We start from the raw sequence: 22,592 nt of genomic DNA, 5'->3' as shown, positions 1-22,592 counted from the left end.
GGCATTAATAGCTAATGGTCAGCACAGAGGCATGCGATGTAGGACTTCCCACTAGATCCCAGTGTAGCTTTGAGGAATTCACTTAATTCCTTTGTGCCTCAGTTCACCCATCTGTAAAAAGGGGCTTATGACTAAAGCTTATGACTAAATACCTTTTATTTTTCAAGGAAAATTTTAAAGCATGTTCATTTTCATCAAACTAGCCCAGGAAAGTTTGTTTAATTAATCAATTAATTAATTAATTGTTTTTTATGAAACTGAAAACCACAATTATTTCTATTTTCAGGAAAGCCTTCAGTTTGCTTCTGTGAATTTTTTGGTTGGCTGGAAAGTTGGTGGGTTTTTGTTATTGTTTGTTTTTCTAAAAAAATTGGCATGGTCTCTTTTTCAATGAAAAGTTATTTTTCAACAAAATTACATTTTGAAGGAAAAATTTCAATCCGTTCTAACTCAAAGTTGTTGGCTTCATTGTCAGGGCATCTGGGTGAGGCTTAGTGGCCTGTGCTTTGCAGGAGATCAGATTAGATGATCTCATGGTCCCTTCTGACCTTAAACTCTTTGAAACATACCATACAGAGGCTTAATCATTGTCAGCAGTGTGCTCTGAAGTCTTATATGGGTGCAAAGCATTATTATGAGAAGTGTCCCATTGCTACCATTTGCATATGTGGTTGGGACATTTGGTAGAGTATTAAAACTTCAGTCCTGTTTAATAGAAGCTATCTATGCACGACTTATTTCACAATGGAGGAGAGGGAACAGAGTGAGTACTTTCAATTTAGCATCATCATTACACATTTTTCCCCATTAACAGTCTGACCTTCCCCACTGAGCCATAAGGATGTAATGTATCTGAATGGTATTTGACATTTTACCGTATAATTAAATTAATTCTGTACACAAATAAAAAGACTTTAGAGAGGGATAAAAGCCAGATGTTTTAATGGGCTAAAGAACGCATCACTAAACACGGGGCTATTTGCCTCCTGCTACTACTTAGATATTTGTTCTTTTTTATAACCCCTGAATGGAAAAGGAGATTCCATAAGATATTCCTGGAATTGGGTCCAAAATATGTTCAAAGTAAAGGAGAAAACACATATTCTTATGGCCATTATTCACTGAATGTGTATGCTGGAGATGGAGGGAGCGTATCTAGTGGTTAGAACTCACGGACCACAGTCAGGACTACAGCTGGTTGGGAATTTTTCGACAAAACCAAAACTTTTCGTGGGATTGATTAATACATAGCCAGTTGTTTGACTACAATTGTGGCTCATCATGAAAAATGTTCAAGAGACCAAACAACTTAAGTTTATTGTCTAAGACAAAAAAGTACAATATAAAAGGGACACATAAATACCCTTCCTTTAGGGGAGTTGTTCTTAGTTCACAGCATCTTCAGTTCACCTTACACAGAAGGTGGGCTTCAAAGATACACATCTCAGCTAGTAGTAACTGTATTTATAGCATGATTTTAAAAGTTACAAAGTTTTACACATCACTATAATCCAACCTTAACTTGTAGTTTTGTTTTGTACTTTTCTTAGCTATATTTGGATGCTACATTCCAACCAGTTGCCTGTAAAGGTAGCTGGACTGGGACATAGAAGGGCTGTATCTTCATTTTGATAGCCTTCATATTCACTAGTGCCAAAACTGACTTCAGCTTTGCAAAGTGTTATGGGATACTCAGCATGAATGAACAAGCGTAAGCACATTACCATTCAAATATAAAGCTTTGTGATAACATTTATATATAATATATTAACATTCATATATAGTATAAAGTGTAATACATATTCATATGGTGTGCAATACATATTGTGACAGAACATACCCTTGTGTTCACACCCTACACACTATTGTAATACATGTGTACAAGATATGTCTTGTGAGGTATCATTTACAAACTCATAACTTGCTGATCAATAATATCATGGCAAAATGCACACAGCAACATTATATATAAAGTTATGAACATAAGCTACAATCTGAACTGAAGTATGTTTCTCAGATAAGTTTGGGGAGTTTACTAACTAAGTAAACTGTTTGGTTTATAACCAAGAGGATGCTTTTTCCCCCATAGGATGTGTAAAAACACTATAATGTATGTACCAGGAATATAGTACAGAAATAAAATTGTCTCATGACTCCTTGTGCCCTTTTATTCATTCCCAGAAGAAACTGTGTAAGGTTCTTTTAGGAAAGGAAGACATTACAAAAGACACCAATGGGGAACTTATTAGTGGCACTAATACACTTCGTCACATTTCTTACAAAGCTGCTAGATATTAAAAGAATTCCTCATGTTGTTAATAAAAAAGGAAAGCAGAGGTCAAGAGCTCACCGCACCCACAGTCGCTTTAGAATTCTGTTTGTTTACTGTCTTATTTGGTATGTATTAAATTACTCTGCAGAGAGGCAGAAAAGTTACAGCAGTGTTTCTTTTTAACTAGAACTTGATGTAATGCTGGCGGTTTGACAACCCAAATACTTTAAATCACTGATCTACTCTCAGAACAGTATAGACACTGGTTGTGAAATCCTGGCCCTATTGAGGTCAATAAGAGATTTGTTATTGACTTCAGTAGGGGCAGGATTTCACCTGCAATGCAAACTTTCTCCAATTACTTTTGCAATGCATCTCAATACCTGATGTAGGAAAGAGAGCTAAATGACATTTTTTGGACAAAAGTGTTTTTTGCTGACAAAATGCAGATTTGGGTCTACTGAAATGGTTCACAGATTCGGGTTGAATTTGCCAAATTCCTCCAAGTGAAAAACAAAACAAAAAATTCAAACCTAAGGTACATAACAATGGCCACACTGGGTCAGACCAAAGGTCCATCGAGTCCAGTATCCTGTCTTCTGATAGTGGCCAATGCCAGATGCTTCAGAGGGAATGAACAGAACTGGTAATAATCAAATGATCAGTCCCCTGTGACCCATTCCCAGCTTCTGGCAAAGAGAGGCTAGGAACATCATCCCTGCCAATCCTTGCTAATAGCCATGGATGGACCTATCCTCCATGAACTTATCTAATTATTTTTTGAACCCTGAATACCTAATTATTTTGTTCCAACATTTTCTGTACAAAATGTTTTGACTTCTTTGATTCAGAATGACTTTTTGTTTAGAATTTTACTTCAGCTTTATATTTTAAAAAAGGTTAAGGAAACCAAAAGTCAAACAAAACATTTGCGAACTAAACATTTTTTTCACTTTTAGGTTCAGGTCAACTGAAATGTTTTATTTTGGATCAAATGAAACGTTCTGTTTGACTTGAAACAAAACTTTTTTTGACCTTTTCAGTTCACAAATATAATTCGTTTCAGGACAACCCAAAAAGATATTTTTTAAATTATTTTTCGGTTTGGCTACAGAACCAAAAACACAGTTATTAGCATGGCACTAGTTAGAGGACCATCTCTGGGGAGATAAGATAGTTAAGGGTTTATAGGTTTCTATTTGGAGAGTCAAAGGTAACAGTTAGTTTCAGTTATAGAGGTATAACCAGTGGTCTTGAACACAGGCCTATAGTATGATGAAGCAAGACCCTTACCCAGTGCACCACAAGCTCACTTGAAGAAACAAAACCTAACCCCTCACCACCAGAGGTTATACCCATGGACAGGCATAAAGTTTCCTGTTCCTGTCCCACCCATTGTCTGACCAACCAGTAGGTAGGCCTGATTTTGACCAGACCCTTGAAAGTAAGTTCTGGCCTCTTCAGCTGGTTCCCACACTTGTTATTACACCTTGTACCTGGTTCATGCTTCCTTGCCACAATTCCAGTTAGTGACTCCAGCTTGATGCTTGGCCTGACTTTGACTCCGGCTTGATCCTTGGTGTGACTTTGGTCCTGGCACTGACCTTTGGCATGGATCCTGACTCTGGTGTGGCTTCAGACTCTGAGCTTGGCTTTGACCTTTGTTCCAGCTGCAGCCCAGCTCTGATCACTAGTCAGCCTGCCCTGTTACAGGCCCCAACAGGTCTCTTAGTTGATGTGGACCCTTATCTGCTTAGGGCCTAATCCAAATCTCATTGTCATCATTGGAAAGGTTCTCGCTGATTTCAATGGATCAGGCAATAGATAGTGGACTAAGTCACCAGCTCATTTCACAAAGGATGCATCACATGGCAACAACTTTTGATCATTACCAACACTGGCCAGATTCAAACCTCTCACCTGGATGTGAACTCGACAGTCACTCACAGAAACTCGTCTTGCCTATCAACAGTATATTATGGTTCTCCTTTTCATAATCTAGCATACTTAATTGACTACAGTCCTGCAAGGAACCCCTTGGGATTGCTCAGTGCCCTACAGACCCCTGGAAGTCAAACAAAGGAAAAGTTATAAACAAGTTAGAAATAACTTTTCAGTTGTAAGCCTTTGTGCCTTGAAAATATAATCAAGGAGAAATTATGAGCCTCTTATGAAAGGTTGATACAAAATAATGTGCTATATTACAGTGTACAATTTATACTTGCACTGATTAGAATAATGATTTAGTATCAATTCAAATGCCAACCGTATGTAATAAAGCCTCCCATCACTTGTTACTACACCACAGGGGTCAGCAACCTACCGCACACGTGCCACCTTTGGAACACAAGCCGATTCTGCCTGGCACGCGGCTGCCAGCCGGGGTCCCGGCCGCCAGCCCCGCTCAGTGCACGCGGCCGGCTGAGTGAAGTGGGGCCGGTGGCCAGGACCCCAGACCGGCGGCAGGCGCGCCCCCCAACCCCGGCTCCCCGCTCACTACGCTCATTCTGCAGCTCCCGGGAGTGTGAGCCGCCGGGGCACAGGGCCATGAGCCTGCAGCAGGAGGGGTGGTGGCAGCTCACACTCCAGGGAGCTGCAGAGCCTGAGTGCGGCGAGGGAGGAGCCGGGGAGGTGCACGGGGCCCACTGCCGGAATGCATCCACTTCAGGAGCCCCCCGGGGGTGGGGGGCACCGGGCCGCAGCCCAGGCAGGCGCGTCCCCTGGCTCCTCCCTCACCACACTCGGGTTCTGCGGCTCCTGGAAGTGTGAGCCGCCGCCGCCGCTGTCCCTCCCACAGCTCCCCCCCTCCTGCTGCCTCAGCACCCCATGTGGAGGCAAAACTCCACGTGGAGCCAGCGTCTGACCGGCATGGGCATGGTAAGGGGAGTCCGGGGGGCAGTCAGGGAGCAGGGGGAGGGTTGGATGGGTTGGGAGTTCTGGTGGTCCTGCCAGGGGGTGGGGAGTGGTTGGATGGGGCGTGGGAGTCCCTGGGGGTCTGTCTGGGGGTGGGGGTGTTCATAAGGGTTCAGGCAGTCAGGGGACAGGTAGGGGGTAGGGTCCTAGGGGGGCAGTTAGGGTGGGAGGGTCTCAGAAGGGTGCAGTCAGGGAACAAGGAGCAGGGAGGCTTAGGTAGGGGGTGGGGTTCTGGGTGGGGCAGTTAGGGGCAGGGGTTCCAGGAGGGGGCAGTCAGGGGACAAGGAGCGGGGGGCTTCTGACTGGGGCAATCAGGGTGGGAAGTGGGAGGGAGTGGATGGGGGCTAGGGCAGGGCTCTCCCCTCTTTTTGATGGTTGAAATATGGTAACCCTAGGCGAGGGGGGAGCCAGGGGGAGAATGGGGGCTGGCACCCACATACATCCACTGCAGCCTGCAGGAGTCCCCGGGGGAGGGGGCGCCGGGCCGCAGCCTGAGCAGGAGGGGTGGGGGGGGGGCTCAGCTGCTCCCCGCTAGCAGTGCTGCCACCACCTTTGCAGGGCTGCTGCCCCCCTGCACCGCACCAGCTCCTCCATGACTGGGGCTCGCTGCTGCCGCAAGCGGGACGCTCTGGCTGTCCGGTGCCTCCGGAAGGTGGCTCCTCCCTGCCGAGTTGCTGCAGCGGCCCAAGCCCGGCAAAGCCAGTGAGTGGACTTGGGGCGGGGGCCACCTGGGTTGGGTTGGACGGGCTCACGGGGGGCCTGTGCACCCTCCAGGGGAGTTCAGGAGGTAGGGAGGGGGGAACCTGGTCTGGGGAGCAGCCCCTGGGCACGACTGGCCCCTGGGGTCTATAAAGGCTCGTTGGGGATTTGCCCCTCAATGAACTGATGTGCAATGTGGAAATTTCGCCTAGGGTCCAAAATATCCTTGCACCGGCCCTGCCCCGGGGATGCGTGCACCCCAGGTTAAGAATCACTGCACTAAACTGATAAGATCTGCATTTTAATTTAATTTTAAATGAAGCTTCTTAAACATTTTAAAAAACTTGTTTACTTTACATACAACAATAGTTTAGACTTATAGAGAGAGACCTTCTAAAAACGTTAAAATGTATGACTGGCACGCGAAACCTTAAATGAGAGTGAATAAATGAAGACTCGGTGGACCGCTTCTGAAGGGTTGCCAACCCCTGCTACAGCACATCCATTTTATGATTGCTAACCCTCTCCAATCCCACTCACTGCACTTCCCAGGATCTTTCTCAAGTCACCTGGAACCAGCTTAATCATAGGAATTGTCACTTCAGAGAAGGCCAATGAGCCACCTGGTTCAGTTTCCTTTCACAAACAATAGCAGTTACCATATGCTTCAAAGGAAGGTGTAACACCTTGGCATGCCTCCAGGCTGTGAATTTTCAAAAGGACTTAAGGCACCCAGTCTTCTTGACTTTCTTACTATTATTCTCGCCTGAGTGGTTTGAGCTGGACACTTTGTTACCTATTTTAGCGATTTTATTTTTCTCCTCTTGTACATTTTATTTGTGAAAGTCATGGGTTAGGTGCATCCAAAATAAAAATTATTGTGAAATCAGATTGTTATGAGGGAAAGTTCTTCTTGGTCCCCATAAACAATTTAGCTCATGCCCTCATAGCTCTTGTGATTTTATCCTGGCTAATGTGACTGATTCCTTGGCCTGGTCAACACTTACAAGTACTGCTGACATAACTATGTCAGTTAGGATTTGAAAAAAAAAATCACTTCCCTAACAAACATAGCTTTGCTAAAAAAAAAAAAAGCATAATGTAGATGCAGTTTATATCAGCAAAAAAGTTATTTTACTCATGTAGCTTATTTTGTTGAGGGAACAAGTTTAAGTTGACAAAAGTATTATTTTGCTGGTGTAACTGTAACCCACACACCTCCTGGGTGTCATGTTCTGTCCCATCTAGTAGCCCAGAGACCACTTAGAGAGAGAGATAAAATGAGTCTGCTCTTCAGCCTTAGCTAGCAGCCAGTTGGCTTTCATCTCATGCAATAGAGGCTCATGCATTAAGCTCCCAAAGTCCCAGGTTTGATCCCACCTGCCAAAAACTGGGGTCTGTTGGTGTTACCTAACTGTAGGGTGGGCTAGCGTTTACTTCACCTTCTCTCTCCTAGTGCTTTTATACAACTCCTGTAGAAAAGCACACGGAGAACCAGTATTCAGTCATTGAGGATTTTCAGCACGGGTTGTACAGGGTCAACCTCCGCACAATCAAGTCCAAAAAAATAAAATAAAAGAACAAAAGGAAAGACCTTAATTCTTAAGTACCAATTTTATAAAATCTTATGACGATAAAGATATATAATAGTACTAGCTTAGTTTCTACTACATAACAAGGCTACTTCGTAACCATGTACATTATCTTCATAGTTATATATAAGCAAAATAAACACAGTATAGCTAATCACAGTATAGCTAAAAGCTTAGCCTAAGTTTCCCTGAGGCCTGGTCGACACTGGAACAATAAGTTGGATTAACTATGTCTCTCAGGGGAGTGAAAAATCCACACCCCCTGAGCGGCATAGTTAAGATGACCTAACTCCCGGTGTAGACAGCGATGGAATTCTTACATCGACCTAGATACTGTCTCGGCTAACTAATTAACTAATTAATCCACAGGTGCCATGCTCTGGAACAGTCCCTGGGAAGAGCCCTCCTGAGGGGGACACTCTTTCACTAGGGTAAGCACCTTGGCTTCACTGCCTCCTTAGACCAAACCTCAGAGCTTTCAGCACCTCTGCTTCATGCCATGAGCTCCCTTCAGTGAGTCCACTTGAGTTGGATATCTGGGAGAGACTTGTACCCCCAAAGGAGCAATGCACCCCCACTTTTAGCATGTGCAATGACTCTCAGTCAGCACTATAAAAGCAGTAGGGTTTACTAGGTGTCTGCAACACAGCATAGAAAGTCCTTGGTTAGCATAAAGAACAGAAGGTTACCGTAGACTACAACCTGGAAAATCAGTCAGCTCTACAGAAGTATCATTGACTGCATTATGTTCTTCCAGCCAGAGTTGATGTGAACAAAACTTGGTACCATGAATGTTCACAGAAAAACAAACTAAAAAAGGGGCCTGAACATGAGTAGATTGACTCAGGAGTCCAAGCTAGACGCCATTTTGTGAACAAATGTTTCCGCACTTTGTTCAGCTCTGCAAAAGGGTCACACTCATACTCCTAGAAAAGCAGCTGTCATAAGATAAGAAGAGTAAGTCTGTGAAGTAGCCTAATCCCATTTCAGCATAAAAGTTATTTTTTCATGGAAGCATCTAGTGCTCGTTAAGGATGCAGAAAAGTCCCTGTGGCTGGAAGAAAATAAAGATTTTACTTCAGCAGTAATGGAATGGAATGATATGAAATCCATTTTTATCTGTATTTTAAAGTGCCACGTACATCTAAATCATGATGCTACTTGTCAGGAAACAGGGCCGGCCGCAGAGTCAGTCTCCAGGCAACCCAACGATTGTAACGGGCCTGTAACAGGCCGCCTGATGGACAGTCAGCAGACAGGCTCTAACTCAGCAACAGTTTGGTGGCTGTTCAAGTACAGATCCAGAGCTGTGACATTGCCTGTCCCTGCTTATTCATAGCCTTGCTTCACTCCAGATCACTCTGGCTCTAATTTCTATTCTGTGGTAACTGCAGACATTTCAAAATTTGTTTTTGTTCCAAATTGGAACAAAAATCTGAAATTTCAAAATTTCCCACAGAATGAAATTTCATTTTGGATCCATCAAAATGTTCCATTTTGATAATGTTGTGGCATAATACACATTATTTCTATATAAAATTAACATTAATATTTACATATAATAGAAAAATTGAAACAAAATGAAATGATTTTACCTTATAGGAAAAAAATATTTTGACGTTACTGAAATTTAGGGTTTTGACATTATCAGAATGAGAAAGTTGAAATGATTCCTTTAGTCTTTTTCCCATCAAATTTTTTGTAGAAATCAACACATCCCCGTGAAAAGCTTCAACTCTGATGAAACTGCATTTTCCAATGGAAAATGGTTCTAGTGAAAATATGTCAAGCAGCAATATGGCACATGTTGCTCCTATTGAAGCAATACTTAAGATAATTTCCTCTAGGTTCCACTTAAGTATATCTGAACTATATTGTTCAGTACCAGAGAAATGACTTCTGGACCCTCCACTCAGCCAATAATCATCTTCACCATCTCCCCCCGCCTCCCCTCGCCCCCGACACCCAGAGTGGTAAAACTGCATTGTGCTGTAAGCCAAGATTTGCAAAACTAGGGCTGGAATTTTCTGGGGATGCTAAGGGAATTTCTTTAGGTGCCTAACTCCTTTTCACTTTTAATGGGATTTAGGTGCTTAACTCCCTTAGGCCCTTTTCAAAATCCCAGCCTCAACGCTTACAGTTAGATTCCTAAACTCATATATATGTGCCCTTAATTAAGCGGCCTAATTTTCAGAGATGCTGAGCACCTAGAATGTCCCATTGAGTTCAGTGGGAGCCACTTATTTAGGTATCTCAATATGGATTTAGGAGCCTAACTTTAGGCAACTAGGGTAAAATTTTCAAAATTGTCTACATGAGTTAGGCTCCTAAATCTCATTGAAAGTCAATGGGATTTAGACTCTTAAAAAGCCTAAATGACTTTTGAAAATGTGATGTAGACTCCTAAGGCACTTAGACGCTGTCAAAAATTTTACTCTTAGTGTTGAAAGTCTTGGTCTTAAACAGTGAAAAATACGGTTTGACAATACTGATTCTTTTTAAAGCAGATAAGATGTGATTTTAATTGTTCTTACTTACAAAGATCAATCTCTTTCCAGAATGCAAAACCTCATAAATCCACTCTAGCAAAAATGAAGTTGGCATGCAGCCAGTGGGAATGTGATGTGCAGTGACTGCATTTCAAAATTTTCCAAGTTTCTCTTGGATAACTAATACTGTTACCACAGTGATCTATTCTAGTATTTCCCAGATATTCCCTATGCTTGGAAGGTATATCAAAAGCTCTGGAAAGTGAATGAATTCTTAATGGTTTTGATCCTCTGCCAAACCATGAAAACCAATTTGTATTAATGGGAAATGGCAATTCTCTTTTACTTGGAAAACACAAAGACAAAGAACAGTTTGCTTGTTGACCTTTAGATGCTAAGAACAGTAATGGCTTGTCAGTCAATCGTTTCTTGAAATTCCCACACCATTTCCTGCCATTACAAAACATATACCGTACATCTTTATGGAATCCTAACTAATTTCGCAGCTGTTCTGTCAGGAATGAACTCACAGAGAGAGCCTCTCAACACTTTCCCTACTGCAGCTTTTTGGATTCAGAGGTTCAGTTCAGATAATCACCGTCAAGGTTTGAATGTCTCCCAAAAACACAGTTTTCTCAATGAAACATAATGTACTTCACATATTCCCCATAATGCTTGTTGATCAACAAGGAGAGATATTTTTTCCTCCTTTTCTCTTCCAAAATTTTGATGTAGATCCTCAGTTCTTGTACCGACTGAATACTTGTCTGGTTGGTTGCATTTTCTAAAGAACTAACTCTGCTCCCTTTGAAATCAGTGAGAGGCTTATCATTGACTTTGATCGGAGCTAGGGTGACCAGATGTCCCAAGTTTATAGGGACAGTCTCAATTTTGGGGTCTTATAGGCTCCTATTACCTCCCACCCCCTGTCCCAATTTTTCACGCTTGCTGTCTGGTCACCCTAATTGGAGCAGAGTTAGGCCTATGCTAAAGGGTTCTGGAAACCACAACCTTTGCGTATACTTCTGTACCTAATGAATTCAGTACTGGGTGAATCTCAAGAATATTGTTCAGAAAAGTACCTAAACAAGTTGGAATACTTATTGGAACATTAGTGGCTTTGCAAAATTGGACTGGAAATCTCAAAAGAGCCAGTTCTGTCACCGGGTGTCTGTCATAATTAGAGAGTAAGTCAAACCCAGAATGAATTGTTGACTTTTTCAAGCTGGACTGGTTGGGTTTGTCGTCTGGTATTTCTTCTGCATCCCTTATTTGCTGAGTTTACTCCATGATTTGGGTGGACTGCAAAAGCAATTTATCTCACTTTCACAGTGACAGCTGGTGCTGGATGTGAGCCAGTCAGAAAATAAATAAACCTGACATGTAATATATCATTTTATAAGATTGGAGAAGGCCTCTGAGAATGATCAGCCTTCCTTTGCTGAATTGCGGCACTGGAGATATTCCTCACACCGAGCGAGGCTGTCTGTTTGCTATCTGCCCTGAGCAAGGGGCAGCATGTAGTTACGTTACCCCAGCAACAGATCTGGAAGGGATGAGTCCCAGTTCTCTCTTGGGCTACCCCTTTGCTCTGGGGTTGAACTAATCCGCTGCTAACCTAACCCAAACAAGGCTCCACCCATTCCACACCCCCACCCGCCCACCCACCTACCCTTCTCACATTGTGACACGTCTCTTTACTCCCCTCTATGGGCATGTAGGCAAAGCCATGGTCTTGCCCTTAATGAAGATGGCTAAAAGCAATAGCAACAGCAGCAGAAGAGCTAGTTCTACCGATATTTTATAATCTATAATCTAAGTCTCTTTCTAAGCAGTTCAGTGGGATGTTAATTTAGTTATTGTCATCATTATTTCAGAAGAAACTATTTGCCAATGGGGAAAAACAAAAAATATAGTAGAGTACTATTAATTATGTATATTAAAGCTAGCACGCAAGGTCCTCAATCTGCGAGCGGGGCCTTTGTGTTAGGTGCTGTACAAACCCATAAGAAAAGACTACAGGCCTATGAGGGGACAGGAACAGCTTTAGACCGATTCCCCCAATTCCCATGAATTGGGCCCTGTGCCTCAGAGGGCCCCACAGTGTACGGAAGTGGTAAGGCCCCGGAAGACAACTGCTGCCAAGGAAGGACCTATTTTCGGCAGCAGCTCAATAGCTGCTGCTGTCTTTGGCGGCATTTCAGCAGCAGCTCTTTTGAATTGGGCCCCGCACATCCTAAAGCCAGCCCTGTGATGGGACATAGAAACCCCGCACTGGGCAGCACAAGCTTAATTGGCTATTGCAGGCTCTCTTCAGCCCCGCCCCCCGTGGGTGATGTTAGACTTGGAGGGGGGAATCTTACAAAGGGAGAACACGGTACGATTGGGGGCAGGCGAGAGAGGAGAGCAGGCCTCAGCTCCCGGAGAAGGACTGTGTGAAGGCAATAACTCCTTGAGTAACTGCTGACCAATGACCCCCTTCATGATGGGATGGAGGGAGATTCTGATACTGAACCACTACTGTAGGATTATTATTCTAGACTAACCTATGAGTCCAACTGGGTTTACCAGGAACCCTGTGAAGAAAGAGAGCCCTATTGCACCTGTGGGACATTTCATTTGTGATCACTGATTTTTGTGTGTGTGTTCACTGACAACCCCAAAAGGAGTGGGCTATCCCGTAGCCAGCCATAGGGCTAAAACATGACCAGACTGATGTGGTTGAATGCCCAGATGTTGCAGACCAGAGGTGGAGGAGTGCAAAGGTCCTATCAGGGCCCCTAGGGGGAGCTCTTGGAGAGAAACATGGAGACAGGACCAGATTTTTAAAGGTGTCTAAGTGCCTAAATCCCACTGAGTTCACTGCCTAAAGACCTTTAAAAATCTTATGGTTTTTTCAATGTTTCCAGGTGTTGGAAACAGTTTCCTTTAACCTTAAGCTTTTATTCAATATTATCTGCTAAACATGTAGTGCTGAACTGCTTCACCATGACTAAACAACTTTTGTTTGACAGTGAGTGCATTTCTTTTGTAATTCGTTTTACTCACTGTCCATATTGTATAGCTTAAAATGGTTCCCCTTCCATTTTCAGTATGTTAGATCTCAAATGGTTATCTTTCATGTAAAGACTTTGTCTTCTCCTATGTAAAAAGATAATAGATTTTAAAAAGTAGTAATAATGACACTATATTAATATGAACAACACATTTAGATGATGAACACTGCGAGCTCTGAAAATCCTTGTATCTGCAATTCCACAGAAAGAAAGAAATTTTGCCAAAAGAGCCCCCATTCTGAAGAGGCCACAGGCAGTTACATAACAGGGTTTACATGGGAGCTGGTGGTGACCTTACTGGGAGGGCATTGTGCTGGGAGACATAAGGAAGGCCCAAAGCACAGTACCATGCCAGATAGCTGACTTGGATAGGAGTAGCTGGAAGGATAGTGAACTCCCACCAAATGTGCACCATCTACATGACTGAGACATTTCTTTCCAGCCACCATACCTCCACTCCAGTAGGGGTGCTGTTCTGTTTCTGAGATGGGTAGTGCCATGCAGATGATGGGGCTGAGGTGAGATGGATGACAGAATGTGTGACAATGGTTAAGCAGCTGGTGTACTGTGACTGCTGCTTTTCATGCTGCCCAGTTTTGTCACATTGCTATCTTGTGCTATCCCCGTCTGATTGTTTGTATTGTAAGCTGCTTGGGGTAGGGACTGTCCTTTTGTAATGTGATTGGACATAGCCTAGAACAATACATTCCTGGTCTATGATTGCAGCCCCTATGTGCTGCCGCAATACAAATAAATAATAATAAATGGTTGCCTGTGGATAGTGAATTCCCCCAGAATGAAATTTCTCCCCATCACTTGCTTTGTCCTGCAGATGCTGTCCTCCAGTTCCTAGCAGGTCATAATGCTGGATAGAGGCTGCATCTGTTAGTTCCTCAAATGCACATAAGCTAAACTCTGTTGTATCATCTGTGCATTTTCAAATGCAGCTTGCCACTTGCATCACAGTGCCATGCTGGTCAGTGCAGCATGTGTAATGCACGACAGTGGAGTTGTCTATGTACTTTCTTTTGGTCATATCTTGAACTTAATTTGTCATGAATTCCATTTAAAATAAATATCCACCCTGGGCCCTTTAAATTGTTGCCAGAGCCCTGCTGCCAGAGCTGGCAGAGATTTAAAGGGCCCGGGGTGTACCAGCGGCTGGAGGCCTGGGCCCTTTAAATCACTCCCTTAGCCCTGCTGCCGGAGCCCTGGGGTAGCGGCGGCGGGGCTCTGGTGGTGATTTAAAGGACCAGGGGCTCCCAGCCGCCGCTACTGCAGGGAAGCCCCGGGCCCTTTAAATCACCGCCAGAACCCCGGGGGTTCTAGCCACCTCCACTACCTGGAGGCTCGGCAGCGGGGCTCTGGCGGCAATTTAAAGTGGGGTGTACCGGCTTACTTTCACCTCTGACTATGTGCTTATGTCTGGATAAATACAGCTGCTTAAAGGAGACTGGGCAAGTCAGTGAGTACTTGCTAAGCCGGGGAGAAGACCTCCTGTGTCACAGAACAGAGCAGAATATTTTTTTCTGATCAGTTTGCTGGTTGAACAAAAAAAAAATAAATCAATTCTTTGCCCATTTCTAATCCCAAATCCCACAGTAGTATTCAAACCCACTGGGGCACCCTTCATCTTCACACACACATTACATGGATCTTTGAAGCATCTCCTGTTAGTAAGTCTACTTTATGCAGCTACACTCAAAGTCACTTTTGATTTTGTTTTTGCTGCAGCCCTTGCTTTCATTTTTGAAGCAAATTGTTTCAGTACTCAAAGGAAATGCATTGCCATGGAATTTACACACGTGGGGAGCGATACAAGGCAACTTCAAGGCAACTTCAAGGCAACTGCAAAATAACTCTCTTCCTCCTCCTCCTCCTATCTCCTTATTTTAGCCCTAAACTTCAAAAGGTAGCTTTATTTAAAAAAAATTAAATACCGCCTTCCTCCCCCATAATATTACAAACTAGAGACCATTCAGCCTTTCTGTACCATGGGGTGTTTGTGGACCAGAGCTCTCTGTATTGTGCATGCAGGTAAGTCCTTCTGTTTATCAGAGCCCTATGATGGGCCGCTTTCAACGTTTTCATGGCTACATGATTGTCACCTTCTGGGTGAACTTTCAGATTTGGATTCCTAAGCAAGACAGAGAAGCAATACACTGTTCCCATCAGCTGACTCTGCATCCGTGCTTCACACAGACATCAGGATGGGAGTGGGGGAGATCAGACAATGAATCTCCGTGTTCTCTTTATAGACTTTGGGGCAAATTCCAGTAACTTTATACACACCGAGTAGAACCTTACTCCTTAGGTAACCCCGCTGAAACCAGTGGAACTATTTGCAGAGTAAGGTACAATTCCATGTAAATAAAGGTGGCACTGTCTAGTCCTACAAAAACGGACAACTGTGAGTATAACCCTGCCTGCTATGTTCAAGAGCATGAGTACCAACCCTAGCGGACACTGGGCACAAACCCCAAATTGGCTGTGAATTCTGGGCTTAAATTTCACTAACCATTTATCAAGGGTAACATCCACAGGCACTATACCAGTCTTAACAGGGCATCAGAGAAACCCTCTTGGGTACTCTGACCTATCTTGCCATTAAAGTGAGCCTACCTTTGTGTTGGATGGCCCCTTACACCAAGAATCACAGTGATATACAGGTTACTCCTAGCATAGGTGCCGACTCTGTGGATGCTCTGGGGCTGGAGCACCCATGGGGAAAAATTAGTGGGTGCTGAGCACCCACTGGCAGCCAAGCTCCCTGCCCTACCTCAACTCCTCCTCCTCCCCTGAGCACACCACGTCCCCGCTCCTCCGCCTACCTCCGAGCACTTGCAGCCGCCAAACAGCTGTAGCAAGCTCCAGGAGGGAGGGGTGAGGAGCAGGAATGTGGCACGCTCCGGGGAGAAGGTGGGGAAGAGGTGGGGCAGGGATTTGGGGAAGGAGTCAGAATAGGGGCAGGGAGGGGGTGGGGACTTTGGGGAAGGGATTGGAATGGGAGTGGGGCAGGGGTGGAGTCGGAGCAGGGCTGGGGGCAGAGGGGAATCAAGCACCCACCGGCGCCAGTAGAAGTCAGTGCCTATGACTCCTAGTCCCAAAGGACTAGTCACTTACCCAAAGTCAATTGCACCTTACATCTTAAATAGGAAAATGAAATGAGAGATATTTACAAGGTTTAAAGCAGGTAAACACAGATGCACAAAGTTTCAAAAGGGAATAGAAACTTCTGTAATAAGCAAGCTCTATATAACCTTTATGGCTAAGCAGATGGGGATCTCTTGCTTATGCCCAGAAAACCTTACCCAGGGTCCAAGCAGCAAGGAGATAAAGTTCCTTCTTATAAGGAGTTTTTCCCCCTCTTCCTTCCTTGTGTTCTGAGCTGCAAATTCAGCTGATGGGAGGAATCCACATGCATGACACGTTTTCACAGCATAGAGGGTAAAACAACAAACATCTTTTGACTCCTTTATCATCCCACAACAGTCTGTCTGGTATGGTGGGACCCTTCCTGTCGGGCAGGATGTAAAATCTTCAGTGGGAGATTAGCACTTTCCACAAATTAATGTCTCTGATTCCAGCTATGTATTTGTTAGTGTCCCACTGAGGCAGAAGTTTGCTTTTGACCTATGAAAGGAAGGGGTGTATTGGTCAGAGCAAGGCATGAGGAGTCAGAATTCCAAGGTATTTGTGGCCACAGGCAAGTCATGTGAACCTCTCCAGGCCTCAGTTTACCCATGTGTAAAATGGGGATAACAATATTTATCTACCTCTCAGGAGTGTGTGAGGCCTAGTTAATTAATGTTTGTAAAAGATCTCAGATAGTCATATGAAAGATGCTCAGCACAAAATATATATTATGTCCAAAAGGAAAATTCCCAGCATCTTCTGTATTACTTCTATTTGCACATCATCTAGTAGATTAAACTGGGCGATAACTTTCTCTTAGTTATGAAGATTCATGACCCTTATTTACTGGTAATTTAACTACATTATAAGGCTAAAATCAGAACAATCCAGGACTGTCATAAAGAAAAACATATAATTTCAGTCAAAAGTGATTTAAGATTAAAGAGATATATACAAAGGGAAAACAAAAGTAAACTCTGTGACAGGTTGAATCACAGAACCCCCTTGGGAGCTGCCACCTGACGTGCTAAGACTACCTCTGCTCCTGTTTTCCCTGCTAGCTTGGGAATCCAGCATCCTGTCTTGCTGAGCCAGACACTCCCATCTGCTCCAACACAGACCCAGGGTCTGAATTACCTGCCCCAAAACTGCAGGTTTACCTGAAAGCAGCTAACAGAAGTGTGCTTGTCTTTAACACTCAGATGCCCAACTCCCAGTGGGGTCTAAACCCAAATAAATCTGTTTTACCCTGTATAAAGCTTATGCAGGGTAAACTCATAAATTGTTCGCCCTCTATAACATTGATAGAGAGAGATGCACAGCTGTTTGCTCCCCCAGGTATTAATACATACTCTGGGTCAATTAATAAGTAACAAGTGATTTTATTAAATACAGAAAGTAGGATTTAAGTGTTTCCAAGTAGTGACAGACAGAACGAAGTAAGTTACCAAGCAAAATAAAATAAAACACGCAAATCTATGTCTAATCAAACTGAAGACAGATAATCTCACCCTCAGAGATGCTTCAGTAAGTTTTTTCCTCAGACTGGACACCTTCCAGACCTGGGCACAATTCTTTCCCCTGGTACAGCTCTTGTTCCAGCTCAGGTGGTAGCTAGGGGTTTCTTCATGATGGCTCCTCCCTTTGTTCTGTTCCACCCCTTTATATATCTTTTGCATAAGGCAGGAATCCTTTGTCCCTCTCTGGGTTCCCAACCCCCCCTCCTCAATGGAAAGACACCAGGTTAAAGATGGATTCCAGTTCAGGTGACATGATCACATGTCACTGCAAGACTTCATTGCCCACTTGCCAGCACACAGGTATACAGGAAGACTTACAGGTGAAACAGAGCCATCTGCAGTCAATTGTCCTGGTTAATGGGAGTCATCAAGATTCCAAACCCCCATTAATGGCCCACACTTTGCATAATTGCAATAGGCCCTCAGAGTTATATTTAATATTTCTAGTTTCAGATACAAAGACTGGTACATTTACATTCAGTAGATTATAAGCTTTGTAACAATAGTTTACAAGAGACCTTTTGCAAGAAGCATATTACAGTTACATTATATTCACTTATTAGCATGGTTTTATAAAATCATATAGACGGCAACGTCACAACTCCATGAGAGAGCACAGTGTATGTCTACTCTAATAGCAGGTTGCACCAATTCTAAAAACAAAATGGCTGAAGTTTCTGTAGGCCGTGTCTTAGACATTAAAAGATGTAGTACACAGAAAACAAGTATATGTCAGTTTCGAGCTACATATGTCACAGATATAATTAATGGTCATAATATTGTTTTACAGCTACATTTTTAGTGTTAATTAAAATATCTAAAATCGAGAGCTGACATCCCAATGGTGTCTTGAAAAAGTGGTAGATATATTATGGATCATAACTGCATTTAATTAAAAAATATACCTCCTAGAAAAATCCCTCCATGCTCATCACAACTACTTTTGCAAGTGCTGCATATTAATTATACATATGGAGATGAATTCTTGGTAAATAGCCCTTGAGGTTTTATTGCTTAATCTTTGCCCAAACCTCCCCCGTTGAAGCCTGACACTCTTGCCTTCAATGGAATTAGGAGTTAGACTCCATTTATCTTCTGCTATTCCATCCCAGTTCTCTCCTTGAAAAGTTTTTTCAAGGCACCTTTTCATGCATTTCTCCTCCCCCACTCCTGTACACTTCCCAATTCCCTTCATTGCAGCACCTTTTCATGTAATGGATTCATTTGTCAGTATTTGCTCCCAGACTGAATATTTTACATTTATCTGAATTAGATCCAACTTCCACCTACAGTATTACTCATGTATTTAAACTGTCTTGGTCCTGCTGCATCAGTCTGCTCCTAATTACTGGAGCACTCATCTATAAATTTGAAATATGCACTTCTCAATATTGTAGTCTTAGATCAGGGGTAGGCAACCTATGGCACGTGTGCCGAAGGCGGCACGCGAGCTGATTTTCAGTGGCACTCACGCTGCCCGGGTCCTGGCCATGGGTCCGGGGGGCTCTGCATTTTAATTTAATTTTAAATTAAGCTTAAACATTTTAACAACTTTATTTACTTTAAATACAACAATAGTTTAGTTATATATTAAAGACTTATAGAAAGAGACCTTCTAAAAACATTACTGGCACGCGCAACCTTAAATTACCATGAATAAATGAAGACTCGGCACGCCACTTCTGAAAGGTTGCCGAGCCCTGTCTTATATATATACAGAAATAACAAAAAGCTGCAGACATAGAGCTGATCCTTATAAATCAATGCCCTAATCTGGCTTTGAGCTGTCTGCTTTTTGCAGCAAATTTCAATTATTTTCATCAAATAACTGACCAGCTGAGAACCAAAACATTTCAGTTTGGAAATATTCCCATGGAGCTTTATGGGAGTTGCAGTTCAGTCATGTTCTCATAATCCTCTATTGGCTGGACTTCCCAGCCAGTCTATGTCTCCCATCAGGCATCTTGGTCAGGGACTCCCATGATACACCACCTCCCCTCTACAAAAGGGGCGACTGCTGCATCATAGGAGAGGAGAATGGGAGCACGAAGCACCCAACCTACAACTCCCAGAAGGCAACAGTTTTCAATATTCAAATTTCCACCAAACAGATGTAAGCAGAGTCAGGATGAGCTCTACCCTGACATCTGGTGGGGAAGTATGGGGAGTGTGGAAAGGAATTTCAGGTATTTGCATTGGCACACCCACTCCACCTAGCAGAGATGACGGCAGCCTGGGATGGTTATTTTGACAGCTCTGGGATCCCCAATTTCTTTGTTATTGGGGGAGGAGGAATAAAGTTTTGTCACCCTGATTATGTGAATGAGGAGCTATGAGACTGCTTTAGGACAGAGCTGTCTCACTATCCATTAAGTAGCACTTGCTAGACAAGGGACATGGGTGCCAAAACCCAGTGAATTGAGAGAGGTTGGGGACTGGTGTGTGTACCTGATGGTATTGGCCCCTTTTGAGGGCCTGGAACACCAATTGCACTTCTTCCTCTCTCCACTGTTGAAGAGCAGAACTAATTTCGAATCCTTTAGAAATCCATCTAGAGGCTGCTGACCTGAATTCACGTTGGGCCAATGGTGCACCATCACTGGGGCTCCCCTACTACAAGCTGAAATCACTAAAAGAGCTAAGCTTACTGAGGGCTTGGCTACACTGGAGAGTTGCAGCGCAGGTGGTGGGTTTACAGCACTGCAACTTACACACTGTCCACACTTGCAAGGCACATACAGCGCTGCATCTCCCTGGCTGCAGTGCTGGCTGTAGTCCTGCTCTGCCTCGGGTATAACTATTGCAGCACTGGTGATGCAGCGCTGCTCTGCCAGTGTGGCCACCAAAAGTCCTGTAATTGGCCTCCAGCAGAATTTTCCCATAATGCTTTTAACTAAAGAACTCTTTGTTTTGTTATGATGCCTCTCTTTGTTTTGTTGTGAACTCGGGGCTCCCGGAGCTGCTTATCTAAAAAACAAACACAGCTCCTGTTTGCAGTGAATGAGGCAGGCAGGGGGATGAATGTCCACAGCTAGTGTTTGCTTTAGGAGAGAAACAGCATGGCGGGGAGGAGGAGGGGAAGGGGGAGGGGGGGAAAGGGAGTCCGTCGGAGCAGCTGCTTACCTGGTCTGCAGGCTGTTTGCATTTAAGAGTGAATGAGGCATCGGGGAAATGGTCAGAATTTGCAAGGCAGGGAGCTGACACAGTGTCGGCTCCAAAAATCCTCTCTCTCTCTCTCTCTCTCTCTCTCCCCCACACTCACTGTCACACTCCACCCACCCCCCTCTTTTGAAAAGCACGTTGCAGCCACTTGAATGCTGGGATATCTGCCCATAATGCACTACTCCCAACACCACTGCAAATGCTGCAAATGTGGCCACACTGCAGCGCTGGTAGCTGTCAGTGTGGGCACACTCCAGCGCTTTCCCTACAGAGCTGTACGAAGACAGCTGTAACTCCCAGCGCTGCACATCTGCAAGTGTAGCCAAGCCCTGAGCTGAGATCACTGAGTGTTGTGTTAACTAGTGGGGGAGCCTGAAGATCTATCGCTAAGCGTCTGGCAGAGCGGAGCAGTTTACAACATGTTGGAGCAGCCCATGGAACAGTGAGTGGAGTGGAGCGGTTTGCGGGGACGGCTGGAGCGGCTTACGGGTCGGCTGGAGGAGCGGCACAGCTGGTGGAGTGGAACCGGTCGTGGTGAAGGCTGCAGCAGAACTCCACGGAGAGGTGGAGCAGTCGGCCCCGGCCCACGTAAGGTGCCCCTTAACACCCTGTGTGTGTCCCCCCCCCATTTCCACCCAGGCTGTGGGGGTAAAACTCTGCAGATAAACTTTTGAACTCTGGGGTGGCACTGATCAGAGACTTTCGGGTTGTTGGACTTTGAGGTGATTGGACCTAAGACCCTAAGGGGGAAAGGACATTGCCAAATGTACTTGGAGGTGGTTTGGGTTTTTTTGCTTATGGTTTGTGTTATAATCCTGTTTGTGGTGTTTCTCCAATGTGATGCCGCATTGTTTCCCTCCTTTATTAAAAGGATTTTGCTACACTCAGACTCCGTGCTTGCGAGTGGGGAAGTATTGCCTCCTAGAGGCACCCGGGGGCGGGGGTGGTATGTAATTGTCCCAGGTCACTGGGTGGGGGCTCGAGCCGGTTTTGCATTGTGTTATTGAAACGGAACCCCTGGATACTGAACCCGGCCCTTGTTGCTGCCAACTCAGACGGGCAGAAGGGTTACACAAACAATATCTGCTGAGGGGAAACAATCTTGTTTTTCAACCAGTTTTCCCCATGAGTTCTCCTCTGGCTATGCCAATACTTTGTTGAGCCCTTATGCATAAGTACATTGGAACTATTCATGGAGTAAGGCACAATTCAGTAGCAGGAAGCCTGGCAGAATTGGTATCATGACTTTTCTGTGCCTCCGCTTGCTTTTAGGTATTACGGCAATGGACACTGAAATTAATTTACCCATTTTTAGAAAATGGAATGAAAATACTTAACCATCTCACAGGGATATGGTGAGTCTTAATTGTCCGTAAAGTGCTTTGAGAGTGTTAGATGAAAGGGTCCTTATCGACATGAAGGCTCATTATCAAATAGCAGTAATTACTGGACAGCTAATATCTCAAAGCCGTGGTTTTCAACCCTTTTTTCATTTCTGGATCCCTAAAATTTCAAATGGAGGTACAGACCCCTTGGGAAATCTTAAACATAGTCTGTGAACCCCCAGGGGTTGGCAGACCACAGGTTGAAAACCACTGTCTTAAAGTAATTTCAAGCTGGAGCATGCCATGCCAATGTATCATTCCAACGCATCGGTTCAAAAGCTTGCCCATGGTCACAAAGTGAGTCAGTTGCTGCCAGAGCTAAGGGCCGGACCTTGGAATTATGACTCCTCACGCTTTGCTCTGACTAAT

Source organism: Mauremys mutica, chromosome 2 (genome assembly GCF_020497125.1).
Source record: "Mauremys mutica isolate MM-2020 ecotype Southern chromosome 2, ASM2049712v1, whole genome shotgun sequence".
In the NCBI taxonomy this organism is placed as follows: Eukaryota; Metazoa; Chordata; order Testudines; family Geoemydidae; genus Mauremys; species Mauremys mutica.
Note: the sequence above shows the minus strand (reverse complement) of the source record.